Source organism: Anastrepha obliqua, chromosome 1, assembly GCF_027943255.1.
Source record: "Anastrepha obliqua isolate idAnaObli1 chromosome 1, idAnaObli1_1.0, whole genome shotgun sequence".
Lineage (NCBI taxonomy): Eukaryota > Metazoa > Arthropoda > Insecta > Diptera > Tephritidae > Anastrepha > Anastrepha obliqua.
Window position 1 is genome coordinate 152380187 of NC_072892.1, and position 11901 is coordinate 152392087.

Genomic DNA, 11901 nt, shown 5'->3' on the forward strand with positions numbered 1-11901 from the left:
AAAAAGAAGTAGCAAGTGTTGAATTGAAGAGTTGGGACTTTAGAATGACAGATTACAAGATAGCGATTACAGATTAGCGTGATTGTGACGTAACAAGTGGGCAAACAAGAAAGAGAACGGGGGAAATAATGCGTTAAATTCGCTCGTTAGTAACAAATAAACATAAAAAACATAAAAATGGAAAACAATAAAATGAAACCAAATGTCTACTTTTTACATCAGCTCAATAGCTGATTCTGTTAAATTCACTGAGAGCGGGATAGCGGTGGTTTGCGAAAATCGCCACCCTCTGTATTCTCTCTGCGACTATGAGGCGGCCGTTGAAGATCATTGGAGACTATGCGGGAGTTAAAAATTGCTGTTGCGATTCAAATGGTGTGTGTGAGAGAGAGAATAGTGTGTGATTTATGCTGGCTAAAGAGTAGCGAAATGCAGCTGGCTATGTTAAACATACATATATAAAATACATAGCATAGTGAAAGGAATTGAGAAAGCGTATTGTGGAGAGCCTAGACATGTTAAGAAGACGCAAAAAATGCGTGTAAAAGTAATTATTAATAAATACAAAATCACTCAACCATATGCAAAATATTATATTACATATAATAAAATGTGTATGCTAATTCAGTATTCATATACATACATACATATATATATATGTATATATATATACCAGTAAACATGTGTATGCAAGCCGATGCATACACTTGTTAGTATATAAGTAATAAATGTTGATAAAAGGAGCAAACCACATAAAATTAAAGATAAACAAGAAAGTTTGTTATAATTTATTTAATTTTCATTTATTTAAAATTTTTTTTTTTTGTGATTTGTTCTGAACAAATTAAGCATCAACGTCAAGACGATTTACAACAATGAAAAGTTTATTTATTATAAATGGAAAATTCATGAAAATACGCTTTTATGTATTTGTAAAAATTTAGTTGTTGCAACAAATTTCGTTAGTACTTCATGTATTTGTACATACATATAGTTTAAGAAACGATCAACTTGTACATATATATGTTTCTGTAAGAACATGAAAAGCGCATAAATACAATATTATGAAGCCAAGATGTGAAATTATCAATACAAAGTCTTGCGTGTATTTTATGCATAATAATTGTACAAAAAATAAAGAAAATAAAAGTGAAAATAACAAATATCATAAATGGTAAATGATAAACTTTAATTGTTAGTAATTCATATTAGTTTGTAAGATGCATAAAAAATAAAATAAATTAAAAAATAAAATTAATAAAATAAAATAAAAAACTAAAATAAAATAAAAAACTAAAATAAAATAAAAAAATTAATTAAAATAAAATAAAAAATACAATAACCGTAGCAATTGAAGAAAAAAAATAACAAAAGAGAATAGCTTATAAGTATACAACAACAAAACTTTTATTTACACCATGAATTTGACCTACGATAAAAAATATTATAAACAAAAACAAAAACTAACAACCATTTTCGCTTTCAATAAATATTTTAAGCATCAATTTTTTTTCAAACTTGTATGTATGTATGTACATATTTGCATCAAAGAATTTTTTTTTTTTGCTTTTTGTTTAGCTCCGCACCCATAAAACTGATGCAATAGCATTTTACTTAAAGCTAATAGACAATAACAATACAACATGAATAAATGTATTATTCAATTACATACTTACTATATGTACATAGTATATGTATGGATGTGCAAATAAATAAATATATTTAAATCATGCTTTTCGCAGCGAATTTATAGCTAACACACATACATACATACATACATATGTTTGAGAAAACATTAGCAGGCCCAGATATACGTAACAAAAAAAATTTATTCAAACGCATATTGACTTTAATTTTAATGCTACCTTATTATGTATGAATGTAAGTTTTGTTTCGAAACTTCAAAATATAATATTTTTAGTCTCATTTTTTGTATACAAATATTGTTTGTTTGTATATATTGTTTTTGTTGCATTTTTTTATTTAGTTTTACTCAACATGAAGATGTTTAGCAATAAGCCATGGAAGCAGCTTAGTTTTGTAAGTTCGTAGTTGTAAGTAAAAAGTACACATTTGCAAAAACAATAAGAAATTTAAGTGGTAAAGAGAAAAATTAAAAGAAATAAATCAAAATATTTAAAGTTAAACTTAATAAATATGTATGTAAGGCGCCAATAATCAAAATCAATGGTTAATCAAACGCAATAGTACACAAATACCGAACACACACACACATACACACGGCAAAATAATTGCATATTTACAAATACATACATAAATGGAGCAAGATCTTTTAGAATATAAAATAGTGAAGTTGAACATAAAAAACTTTTAAATGGGCAATGAATTACAAAGTAAAAAAAAGTAATTAAAGCTAAATGCATTTCTTAACTTTTTTTATTTATTTCTACAATGCATAGTTTTGGCACTTAATTTCCTAAAAACCAAATTTTCTTTCAAATGTTTTATAAATGACGTTTTCTAATTAAACAGCTTTTCAAAACTATGCGGATATAATATTTTTTCCCACTTAGTTTTTTTATTTTTATTTTTTATTAATTTTATTTTATATTTTTTTATTTTTTTTTTATTTTTTTTTTATTTTTTTTTTATTTTTTTTTTATTTTTTTTATTTTTTTATTTTTTTTTTGTTTTTTTTTTTTATTCTTTACCTAATTGTTTTTATAGTATTATTATTTTTTGTTTGTTTATCGCTCGATATTCTCTCAAAGCAGAATCATTTGATGCGCATAAGTCGCATCAACTCGAAAACAGACAAATAATAGCAGAAATTTTTACATTACTCGTGAAGCAATAATAAAAGGTGATGTAAGATGGCTAATTTTCGCCCTGTGGCAGCCATCTTGAGCTACTTAATAAATCCGTGATGCTCTCTTAGAAAAGCTACTTTTTATTTCAGAACAAATTCTAAAGAAAAAGTACTCAAAAGCATAGAAATGAAAACTAACTCAAAAGAATAGGCAATAAAACATGAGGTCGAAGTGCAAGCCTCATAAAGAATGTTTTTTCTTGTGTCACAAAACGTGAGTAAAAGAGGGCATTAAGGGGTTACATACATCCAACAACGCCTAAAATGCGCTAAAATAAAAACTGTTTTTAGAAGGGATAAGAATAGAAATAAATACAAAAAAATTGTTTGCATGGTTTATTAGTACTTAAACTTTATAAAAAAATGTCTTTCAATTTTTTTTTACAAAAAATGAGTATATAAAAAATCATGTGACCCAGAGTACAATGAAAAAAAGTTACTCCACGGTCTGCATCATTTCTCCTTGAAATGATGATGGATCTGTAAAAAGTAAGAAAGTTCTTGTCAAATAATGTTGTAACGGGTGATTTTTTAGCTATTATCTTTTTAAACAGTTGGTTTAAACAGCTGATGCACGTTTCGTGTTTTTTTCGCTGTCAAACATTTTCAGTTTGGTCTATAATTTAACCATGAATCGTCTAACAAACCAATAACGCTTGCAAATCATTGAATTTTATTATAAAAATGCGTGTTCTGTTAAGAAAGTTTATCGCGCGCTTTTTTCCATTTTATAGTCAATTTAATCGACCCACTGAAGCGGCTAATCGAGCTATTGTGACTAAATTTAGAACCAAATTTACATTATTGGATATCAAACCACCAACACGCTTACGTAGAGTGCGAACTGAAGAAAATATCGCAGCTGTATCGGCCAGTGTTGACCATCAATTATCGATTCGTCGCCGTTCGCAGCAATTGGGCCTCTGTTACTCAACAACGTGGAAAATTTTGCGAAAGGATTTAGGTGTGAAGTCTTTCAAAATACAGAATTCTTGCAGAATTGAAGCCGAACGACCTACCGCAATGCAGAATTTTTGGTGAATGGGCTCTTGGAAAGTTGGCCGAAGATCCACTTTTTTATCGAAAAATTGTTTTCAGCAACGAAGCTCATTTTTGGATCAATGGGTACGTAAATAAGCAGAATTGTCGATTTTGGAGTGAAGATCAGCCAGAAGAATGGCAAGAGCTACTAATGTATTCAGAAAAGGTCACAGTTTGGTGCGGTTTATGGACTGGAGATATCATTGGACCGCACTTCTTCAAAGATGCTGCGAATCGTAACTGAATGGTGAGCGTTACCGTGAAATGATATCCAACTTTTTTTTGCCCAATATCCAAGAGCTTGACTTGCATGACATGTGCCGGAAAAAGTAGTTTCGAGAAAAACGAGTTTAAACTTTCAAGTGCATTTCGCTCGAGGGCAGCTGCCTTAAACGAAGGACAGCTACCTGTAACTATGTAACTTTGCATCTATGGGGAATTTTTTTACAATCGACCTCTACGCCTAAAACTATCAAGAATAATATTCTGTAAAAAAATAGATTTTTTGAAAATTCTGGACGTATGTAACCCCTTTAGTTTATTTATGTCCTAAAGACAAAAGGAAAAGAAAAGTTTGGATAAAATCGTTTGGGCACTCCATTGAAATCAGGCAAAAAAGTTTGGGTTTGGGTCACTTTTCGGCAATAGATTTCGAAATAGGGCCAGTTCAGAAGAGGACGAAAGTGTCTAGTGATGCTCTTCCGATGCGTATCGAAAGTTTGCATTGCGGGAATGAGCTCGAGACCGCCCATCCTTCGATTGACGTATCTACACAAACAGAGTAACACCTTTTTTATTTTAAAAGTGCAATTTTATTTAAATAAATTTTAATTTAGATCATACTGATTGTCGTTTCAAACCTAACGTCAATCAAATACTTTCTGAGGGGCAGATTTAAAATTGGGAAGACCCACCCAAAACAATTCATTGGGCTTGGAACGATATGGCACAGGCAATATGCAAAATTCGTAAAAGAATTAATAAAGATCTTCTCATAATGGAAGAAATATCTTCTTTGTGGGAAACTTATAGTTTTTAAGATTTGCGTTGTCAAGGCTTTTATGAAACGTACCGAATATAGCAGAAATGGTTAAAATCTAAGAATTAAATTGTAGTTTATTTTTGTGTGGTAATCACAATTGCTTGTCAAACTACGATATTCATCTGTCTAAAATCTCAAAAAAAACCATAGCAAAGAACAGAAAGGTTGGTTGGTTAAAGTGGTGATTCATTCAGAATCCAACTACCGCTTCCGCACCATTTCGTTGCCACATCCTCGCTACCAACTTGTTTAACAATAATTTACAGCAAGACTTTATCCAATCTTTGCGGGTTAAGAACCTTATTAGGTTGTTGACGTATAAACCAGACAGTTGTTTCGAAACTCTCCTGCAGTAGTTTGCCCAGTGGTTTGACATTCTCCTCTTCCATAACACAGGGCATGAGGCACAGAGGAAATGCGACATCGTTTCGTTTTTCTCTGGTTGTTTACAATTGCGTCACTGTGTGTTGTGAGGGATTCCCATTATGGCTACTTGTTCCCCGACAGACCAAAAGCCAGTTATGACTGCCGTGAGTCGCCAGGCGTCCCATCGTTTCATGTTTACCAATGCTGACGTTTGTTTGAGGTTGTAGGTGGTTTTGCTAATTTTGCATGTTGCCTGGTCTCTGTAAGTAGGCACATATAGAGGCCAAGCATTGTGTGAATTGTTAAGTTAATAATATAAAGCGTTTTTCAGTAAGAGCGCTTCAACTTTTGAACTTTTTTGAATAAAACACAAACGGTTTGACTTTTTTAACTAATTTTTTTTTTATTATCGAGTTTGAACATATACATTTAACCCTCGAGAACACGCGCCTCGTAAGATAGCACGGATTCTCGCGCATGAGCATTTTGCTCACTTCATGTAAGAATGTAACTTTTTAATGGATTACGATTTTTAAACATTTCCTTTTTAACATAGGTATAATACCAAGTCATTGTTTTCCAATTATGTGTTTATTTAAGAAATTCACACTGTAAAATTATATAGATTCATTCAATCAAGACATAACCAAAAATTTTACATTCATACTTTAATATATTAACAAAAAAAACTCCTTGTAACAAAATAAATAAATAAAAGACAAAAATCAGTCTTCGGTACGATTGACATTTACGTTGCTTTCGAAGCAAGATGGGCTCATATACTTAACGTGTTCCGTGCGAAGTAATTTTCCACATAAAGTGCAGCCTTTTTTCGAACGTCTGTTTTTACTCCTGGGGCAAAGCTCGCAAAAGTCCGGTTGTAGGTGTTGGCTTTCAGGTTCTTTTGCTGGTACAATGCGATCCATAGTATTTCTTAAATCACGAGGTATAGTTTTTATGGCCTGCCGATTAGAAATATGTGGCTTTATTAGCTCCAGGGCAATTTCCTTTAGAAAAGTCCTCCTCTGGGTAAAATTGCCTGTATTTGATTTGAAAATTATTTGTGCGTTTATGCCAGTAATGTCAATAAGCGTGAAAAAGAGGCGCATTGGCCACCTGCAGGTTATCCTGGAAACTGAATGTGTGCCTTTCATTTGATCAACAGTGTCTACACCCCCTTTCGTCTGGTTGTAAAAGGTTATTACTTCGGGTTTGTTCTCAGATGTTTCATCATTAGCTTTGCCATCGGCATGAGTACAACTTTTTTCTTTTTTTTCATTGGAACGTAAGAGACAAGAACCTTGTTTTCGGCAAATGCAGTCATTGTATGTGGTTGCAGCCTTCCTTTTGCTGAAATAAATTGAGGTGGAATTTCCTTTTTATTTTTTCTTATTGTACCCACAATGGTCGTTTCTATATTGTTTGTATAGTTCATCTGCTAAAGGTATTGAAGTAAAATAATTATCCATGGTAATGTTTCTGCCACTATTCAAAATTGGGGCAGCAACCCTTTTCACATCACGAGGTTTTCAACAAAAAAGATAAATCAAGAAATACTTACATTGTTTCTCGCGCAATGAGCAAAATGCCGTCTGCCTACACGTCCGATCGTGCACTAATCGAAAGAAACGCTCGTCAAAGTACGATGCACAACTATATTACTAGCGAAGGTACTCACCACAATTAGTGCCAGAATTACATAGAACATAAAAATTTCGCGAAATGAAAAATTGCTTGAGCAAAATGCTCATAGCGCGTGTTCTCGAGGGTTAATTATGAAATTCGATTTCTTTTGCATGACCACCGCGTGCACGTTTTACGAAGTCCAATCGTTGAACCCAATTTTCGACCACTCTTTTGCATAAATCAGCCGAAATTCCAGCAATTTCGCGTTCAATATTGGCTCTGAGCTCACAAATCGTCGCCGGCTTGTTACTGTAGACCAATGACTTCACATAACCCCAAAGAAAATAGTCTAGAGGCGTCAAATCACACGAGCGCGGCGGCCATTCGACCGGTCCATTTCTGGAAATAAAGCGCTCATCGAACTTACTCTTCAACAAATCTATTGTAGCGTGTGCTGTGTGGCTTGTGGCCCCGTCCTGTTGAAACCACATGTCCTCTAAGTCCGTACCATTCAATTGCGGCCAAAAATAATCATTTATCATGTCGCGGTATCGATTTCCATTCACAGTAACGTGGCGATCGTTCTCGTCAACGAAAAAATATGGGCCAATTACGCCGCCGGCATATAAACCAAACAGTGATTTTTTCGGGATGCAACGGTGCCTCATGAATCACGTGTGGATTGCTTTCTGCCCAGTAACGCATATTTTGCTTGTTGACAAAGCCATTGAGCCAAAAGTGAGCTTCATCACTGAAGATGATTTTTTGGAAAAAATCTGGATTAAAGTAGCAGCAACAGAACGATTATTTTCATAAAAAATTTGCACGATTTGCAATCGTTGCTCAAGTGTGTAGCGTTCCATGATGAAATGTATACTAATGAAGTTTACAAATGACAAGCGAAAAATAAAAAATATTGCGTCGTTCGCCCTCGTTATCGGAAAAAAGTTGAAGCACACCTATTGAAAAGCGCCTTAGATACTTAAGTGATAAAATTAGTTTATGATTTTTTTTCTTCTTGTTCACTCCTCTCGGGAGCATAGAGCCTCGACAAGACTTAGTCTTGCGTTGGTTTCGTTAATCTATTTTGATTTCTGACAAGGTAGGTGATTAGCCTGTCGCTATGTTTATGATTTTTGATTCACACCGACCTTGTTTCAATTTTTCACTAACTTTTCATAAAGGAGTTAAAAACGATGCTCCTTTTTCCCATACAAACAAATTGCATCAATGGACTAAGTAGCATCGTAATCGCGTCGAAATCAGTTGTCGAACTTGACACAACCTTTTATTATTGAATCATGAACGTTGCGCACATTTTCAACTACTATTTTTGATAAATAAATATACTCTGATAAAAAATTTTTGTTTTTCTTAATTGCCGATTTTTTATATCTACTTCAAATATATTTTGAATTTTTTATTAGGTTTAATTTTTATGTTCTTACACTTTGCATTATTTCTGTTATTATTAATATTATTATTTTTATTATTATTATTATTTTCTTATTTCTTGGAATATTTTTTTTTTCTTATAATATTTTTTTTTTCTTATAATACTTTATAATTACTTTCATTATCAATATTAATTTCAGATTTCTTCTTAAAATTTTATTTAGAAAAATTTGTATTTAATTCCTCTGCTATTTTTGCTCCCAAACTTATCTTACACTTTTCTTCAGCACTAAATTACTAATTACACAAAACTGATTATTGATACATACATACATAAGTACTTCACAGAATTCTTTATATTTCTAACATTTAATAAAAGTTGTTGCTAATTTTTTAATTTAGTATTTAGACCTTCACATTATATTTAGCATTTAAATAAATAAAAAAAAATAATATATAATATATAAAATTACAACTGCAAGTACACTTACACTTATGGCTAAAACATTTAATGTGTCATTACTTAAAAAAAACACAAAAACAAATAAAAGAAAATAGCTATAATAAAGAAATTAAAACAAAAAAATGTATGGAACTTATATAAGGGCGTCTACAAAGCGCATATAAAGAACAAAGAAATTTAACAATGTATTAAATATCAAAATCCAAAAACAATAAATAAATTATTAATCTCAAAATAAATGCAAATAATCCAAATACGTATTGAAAAAAAATTTGTGTTTTCTTAAAAAAAAAAAACAGATCTTACCTTTTTTCGCTATTTTGATGGTTCTCCCAGGTTTGGCCATCCGAAGTTCAATTGTGAGAGTACTTTCAGCTGCAACGTCATCAGAGCATAGATGACTATATCTCAAGGTGAATTGAGTACTGGAGATGGTGTCTTCCCAAAACAGTTACTTTATTATGACATCAGGTGCCTTTCCAATACAAAAACGAACAAAACTAACGAAAAGAGGAGAACTTGCATATTTGTGAAAATTCAGCGAAATTGGCTTGGCAATATTGTGATTTGTAAGATTTAAACTAAAAAACACGAATGAAAACAAAGTGCTGCTTGTAAAGGGTGTTTTTTTAGAAGTTAGGTTTTCAAGATGAAATAAAACGTATATAATTTAATGTTATGGCCAAGAATTTAGCTTTATTATAAAGATAAGGGTTTGCTATTATTTTCGGGCAAGTGGCCGCCGCGGCTGGCTCGAATAAATTCTAGCGGAGAGACCCAATTTTCGACCACTTTTTGCAGCAATTGGGGCCGTATGTCAGCAATAACGCGCCGAATATTCTCTTCCAAGACGTCAATCGTCTCGGGCTTATCTGCGTAGACAAGCGACTTCACATAGCCCCACAAGAAATAGTCCAGCGGTGTTATATCGCACGATCTTGGAGGCCACGCCACAGGTCCACGGCGCGAGATAATGCGCTCACCAAAAGTTTCCTTCAATAAATCGATTGTTGCGTTGGCTGTATGGCATGTAGCGCCGTCTTGTTGGAACCAAAAGTCGTCCACATCAACATCGTCCAATTCAGGCACGAAAAAGTCATTAATCATGGCTCTATAGCGCTCTCCATTGACTGTAACATTATGGCCGGCTTCATTTTTAAAGAAATATGGACCAATGATTCCCATAGAGCACACCAAACAGTGACTTTTTGAGGATGTAACGGCGTCTCAACAATGGCTTGTGGATTATGTTCACTCCAAATGCGACAATTTTGCTTATTGACATACCCATTCAACCAAAAGTGAGCTTCATCGCTGAACAAAAAAAATTATTTTCGAACCGCGCGAACCGAACCATTATTTTCGTAATAAATTTGCACGATTTGCAAACGTTGTTCAGGTGTAAGTCTATTCATTATGAAATGGCAAACCAAACTGAGCATAAATCAAGTGACAGCTGTCAAAAAGACCATCTACGAAAAAAGTAGTGCCAACTTGAAAACCTAACCTCTAAAAAAAACACCCTTTAAATTGTGAAAGTCATCTTATGTGAGAGCGCCGCCAGGAACTCATTTGATATTGATCACACCCGTGGTGAAAAAATTGAGAAGGTGTAGCCAATATCAGACCGTTATACGGCTCTCAGCAAATTTGTCCGTATTAGCTGATGGGTTGACGTAGCAGGAGTTAAGAATCGATTTGTTAATGAAAAAACAGAGTTTGTGTTGGTGATATACGAAAAAACAAAAAATTAACTCATCTCCGACCATGTTGCTTCATTGCTGTCTGAACAACGACTGATTGGACGAATGTGTGAAATGAGGAGGCAGAATTCGGCTGCCAAAAACCCTGCGACCTGGTGGTCGAAGCTGCTCGCACAATTATGTTTTTCACCATAGCAGTGTTGATTTTTTTCGTATATCAAGCAAATGACCCCGGTTACGTCAGCCAATCAGCTGATTCCTTCAAAAATCACTGAGAGCCGGATAACGGTCTGATGTTGTCCACACCTCTGAATTCGTTTCACCCTGGGTACTCATTTGACAGCAGTTCCATGAATAGATCGATGTGGTGTTCATGTTGTTCTCGCAGCATCTATCAAAGCTATTGTTTATTATCCAATCACCATGGTAAGTAAAGCACGCGCAAATGATACAACTTTGTCATGAATTGCTTGATCTGATATGGTTATCTTCCGAGTAGGTGGCGTGCATTAATCGCTAAGATACTAATAAGTTTCAATCATTGTCTTCTAAATCAACATAACCCATGGCATTGTCCAAATTCAGCCGAATCTTTGCAGCAGAGTCATTGAAATGTCTAGCGGATTTGTGAACCGTGACCAATGTAACAGGTGGCGCTAAAGTAATCCTCCCATCAGAAAATGCTATAAATTTTGCGATTGGCCCCTAATGTCAGTTCTGTTTTGACATTTGTGTAGTAAACACATGCGAAATACACGTTAATAAACAATGTTACGCTACACTGCTCCAGAACGCGGAATATTGCTGACTATTTATTTGACCAATAATCGGTCGGTGACTTTGGCACAACGTGAATTTCGTCGCAGATTTCCTCGCCGTCCAACGCCTACTCGTAAACACTGCGACGTTTAGCCGCTCGCCTCGAAGAGACTGGCACAACACAAGATGCTGCCAGGCGTGGCAGACCCCGGAGTAGCCGTTCTGCAGAGAATATTTCTGCTGTAGCCGAGGATGTCATGGAAGCGCCGTCGACATCGACCAGACGACGTGCCACGCAAATGGGTATCAGTCGACGGTCTTTACAGCGAATTTTGGTACAAGATTTGAAGATGTTTCCGTACAAAGTCCAGACGGTGTATCAGATATTAGCTGCTGACCGCCAATCGCATCTAACATATGCTCAAGCCATCCTTAATCACCACCAAGAGGAAGATGATTTTTCATCAAAAATAATCATGAGTGATGAGGCCCATTTCCATCTTAGCGGGTACGTAAATAAGCAAAATTTACGCTTCTGGGGCACTGAAAATCCGCGTGTAACCCACGAAGAGCAATTACACCCGCTCAAAGTCACTGTATGGTGTGCTATTTTCGCTGGAGGAGTCATCGGACGAAGACGTCGCGGGCCAAACGGTTACTGTGAATGGTGAGCGCT